The sequence below is a fragment of the Sinocyclocheilus rhinocerous genome, unplaced genomic scaffold, assembly GCF_001515625.1.
Source record: "Sinocyclocheilus rhinocerous isolate Xijiao unplaced genomic scaffold, SAMN03320098_v1.1 scaffold1861, whole genome shotgun sequence".
Lineage (NCBI taxonomy): Eukaryota > Metazoa > Chordata > Actinopteri > Cypriniformes > Cyprinidae > Sinocyclocheilus > Sinocyclocheilus rhinocerous.
Window position 1 is genome coordinate 37,424 of NW_015652149.1, and position 4,611 is coordinate 42,034.

General features: G+C 35.7%; 1 pseudogene; it reads right to left on the bottom strand.

Moving 5' to 3' along the window:
- Positions 1 to 4,611, bottom strand: part of LOC107713777 (NACHT, LRR and PYD domains-containing protein 12-like) — a 16,688-nt pseudogene that overhangs the window by 6,905 nt on the left and 5,172 nt on the right.

Here is a 4,611-nt window from a genome sequence, read left to right on the forward strand (position 1 = left end):
ATAGAAAGCAGCGAGAAACTCCTGAACACTCAGATGAATGAAACTGTAGACCTTCTTCTGATGAATCACAGATTCCTCCTTAAAGATCTCAGTGCAAATCCCAGAATACACTGAGGCGTCAGTGAGGTCTATGCCGCTCTCAATCAGGTCCTCCTCATAGAACATCACATTGCCCTTCATCAGCTGTTTGAAAGCCACTTCAGCAAGTTTCACAATCACTTCTCTGTTGGTCTGCAGGAGTTTCTCTGGATGTCTCTCTTCATACTTCTGTTTCCTCATGTTGATCTGAATCAGCAGGAAGTGGATGTACATTTCAGTCAGAGTTTGAGGGATTTCTGCACTCAGATCTTCTTCCAGGAGCTTCTGAAGCACAGTGGATGAGATCCAGCAGAAGACGGGGATGTGGCACATGATGTGGAGGCTTCTTGCTCTTCTGATGTGTGAGATGATTCTGCTGGCTTGATGCTGGTCACTGATTCTCTTCCTGAAATATTCCTCCTTCTGAGGCTCATTGAATCCCTGAATTTCTGTCAGACGGTTGATGTATTTGGAGGGGATCTGATTGGCTGCTGCTGGTCTGGAGGTGATCCAGATGAGAGCAGAGGGAAGCAGCTCTCCTTTCATGAGCTTTGACATCAACACAGCCACTGATGAAGTCTCAGTCACATCACAAACTTTCTGAGCGTCTGAAAACATCAGTGTGATTCTGCTTTCATCCAGACCATCAAAGATGAACACAACTTTACACTCCTCATAAATCTGTGAGTCCAGATCTTGAAGTTCAGGATGAAAGTCCAGCAGAAGTCTGTGAAGACTGTACTGATGATCTCGGATCAAGTTCAGCTCTCGAAATGGAAGCACAAACATGAAATCTACATCCTGATTGGCTTTTCCCTCGGCCCAGTCCAGAATGAACTTCTGCACAGAGACGGTTTTTCCGATTCCAGCGATGCCTTTAGTAAGAACAGTCTTGATCTGCTCTTTCTCCTCAGATCCTGCTTCAGCTGAGGCTTTAAAGATGTCATTGCAGTAGATTGGAGTGTCTTGTGAGTGTTTTGTTCTGGCTGTTTTCTCCATCTGTAAAACCTCATGTTCTTCATTCACTCCTTCTCTCTCTCCCTCTATGATGTAGAGCTGTGTGTAGATCCTGTTCAGAGAGCTACTGTTCTCTTGGAGTTTGATTATCTCAAATAATCTCTCAAACTTGTTTTTCATGCTGGTTTTGTGCTGGTCTTTGACTCTCTGCAGGTCTCCAGTCTCCAGTGTGTTTGTCTGATGGACTGATTCAGTGTTGTCCTGCATGATTTGGGTCTGATAGTGGGATGTAAAAAACGGCACAGATCTGATTGGCTCATATATCTTCCATCTACTAAAATAAAAAAAAATAAATAAAAAAACAATTGTAGCTATTAGAAGGACCATTAAATACCATAAAAATATATTGCTTACTAGATAGGATTTTTGCACCCCTCTTCATGTTGTGCATAGGTTGCACACTCATTTTTCGTATTTTATTTAGTGGTATTTCTTTCTTTTTTTTCATTTTCACTGAATTTTTCCATTGATTTATTTTATTTATTTACTTTTTCTCATCTGAGATGCACTACAATAAATTAGCAAATAACGTTTATACTAACAGAGGGTCAGAGATCACCGGTTCATCACTAAGGTTTTGGGGGTGCTTCATGGATTTGTTACTCTTCACAGACACACATCTGGATCCTGGAGCAGGGGCTATAAATTACAAGAAAATACAACAGGGTCTGCATTTTTTTACTTGGATTTCAGCTGCGTAACAAGAACATGACCAATTTAAGTTTATAGGACTACTAAACTATCAATTTAAACAAAAATTTACCGTCAACTACAGACGTTGCATCCATCGATTCCGCCATGTTTCTCATTGACACGCCCCCAACTCGGAAACTCGGGGCTTAAAGAAAATGTTGAGTTTCCCACTCGTAATAACGACTTTGTGGTGGCGTTCATGTGCGTTCAACTCGTAAATACGATCTATCCGACATGACTTGAATGCACCATAAGATATTCATTTCATAGTGTAAACCGCTTCAGTGATTTTGATGGGAGTTTACGAGAGTGCTTGAACTCTGACTAGACTGAAGTCAGTGATATTTTTTTTGGTAATGTAAATGTTCTTTGCTCTCTTTCTGTACCATAAAAGTGTTATAATTTGTAACTTACAATGTTTTTTTTTAAATTCCAATTAAATACAAAGTTGTATTAAAAATATTGTATGGCATGACACCCATGACAAGTAGTTAAGTAAAAAGAGGGTTTTTTGCATAGTTAATAGATTACACTATTAGGCTACTTTGCCCATCGCCCATTATAGATCAACTAACATAATCTATAAAGGTGCAAAATGCATTTACTTACACATATTTGAGAATCGAGATATTTCGTGATATAGTTAACACGTTTGGGAATAAATACGTGGGTAAAAGACGAAAAGGGTGTTTCAAGATAAAAATAAAAGTGTAAAACAGCTTTAAATTTAGTTTTTTTTTTTTTTCTGACTATCATGTATTTTTTAGTATGATTTACAGAAGACACCCACTAAAATGTAATTCAGTGTAACAATATTTATATACAAAAAAAAAATCTTGTTAGGCTTATATTAAAAATGAATAATTTGATGACATTATAAAAGATTTTTAAGCATCACAGTGCAGTCCTCAAATACCAATTAACTTTAATTTTTAAATCTTTATAGTTTGCTATGTCCTTCAAACCATAGGTTTTACCCATTTGCCAGCAAGAACTTTTTGTGAGTAAAAAAGTAATTTAAAATATAATAAAATTTAGTATGATCACATATTCTTTTTTTGCATTTTAATAAGTACAGGTCAGAATAAGTATATTGTTTCATTTTTACATAAATATATCTGTTACTCTGAATGACGATTTGCCAAAAAGAGAGATAATATTGCCATTGTTCCCATAACTGAAATGTTTTTAGTATTAGTCTGGTCATTAAATTAGTTTAAAAAATATTCCTGAGTAAATGACTGCAGAAGCAGATGTTGAAATATAATAAGCATTTTATTCTACTGTTCTGATGCTCCCCTGCCATGCTTGCTTAGCTTGTTTCTGTTTCTGACTTGCACTGCCCCAGAATTGTTACAGCCATATTGATAAATACTTTCTATTCTAAACATACTTAGGTTTGCCAATATAAATGTCATTATCAGGAGGAGTGTTTGGGGTGGAGAATCCCCTCAGTGACCTCTCTTGAACTTGTGACATACTGTAGTGAGGGGGGAGTCTCTGTTCAGAAATACTGGCAAGCTATTATTCTGACAATTGAAATCCTCAATACCTTTCTCTTTTCCTTACTAAAGGCACATTCACACCAAGTACGATAACTATAATAATAATGATAAAGATATAGTTTAAAAAAATTATTCTAAATATAAAAGAATAGCAGATTCCACAGCACAACTAACGATAACTGCACAGAGAAACGATATTGTTGAAATCTCAGAGTGATTTTTCTTTTGTATTTATTTATTTATTTGTTTATTTTTTACAGCTGATGAATAATAAAAGCATTTACAGCCAATCAAAATCCACTCCATTTTAAAGAGCTCGAGCATTTCTTAGATCAAACAGTGCTATTGTTCGTTGGTGTGGAGGCTAGCATAGTTACGGTTATAGTTATCTTTATAGTTATTGTTCTTGGTGTCAACAGGTTTTAAGAGTGCCACCCAAGCTGCTGGGTCCGCACTTATTTTATTAGCTTTTTTGGCTTTTTACAGTGCCTAGCAGCTCTCTCTGTTTGTGGGCATTTAAAATTATTAAATTAATCAATACAAAAATGCATTCAAAAATTAATATTTATTAAGTTTAACACATATTTGCCAATGTTAAACATTCCCCATGTATCTGTAATATGAATAAGATGCTAAAATTGTTATTTATACATTGATACTGACATTCAGTGTAATGGATGACACTGTGGTGTAACAGAGCATTTGCATTACACAACATGACAAAAACATTACGCTGAATGACGCAACTTCTACTTCAGCTTATATTGCAGGCAATCAACTGGCCACCTGTGTCAAACAGTGAGTTTGGCCATTAAAGCTAATCACAATTATTTACAAATCTCCTAATAAAAAAAAAAAAACTAACAATAAAAGTGTTTTTCGGCATTTCACTGAATTACATGTGTTTTTGTAACTGCAGATAACAGACCATAAAAAGGTGGAATTATCAAATATTTAAGAGCAATAAATTCACTTTTCTGCAGCACCACATGGTCATCAGGGTGCCATCTTATGATGTCACAGACTGCTGAATGACTATCAGTTTTTTTATATGATTTCAGAATGGCTTCTTGTTCCTATTATCTCTGACAAACTGCATTTTCGGGACAAAAGTCCCCTGGTTATTTCATAACTTAAAAAAAACAATAAGACATAGACCTTTTAATATAACACAGCCAACACTTACTTGAAAATGCCAAGACAACCAATGTATTTTTTAACTTGGTATTTTATATGTTTATTTAAAGATGTAATGGTAAAATCAAAGTCTGGACCATTACACTGAATGACAATTTTACACTTTGGGATTCGCACTCGC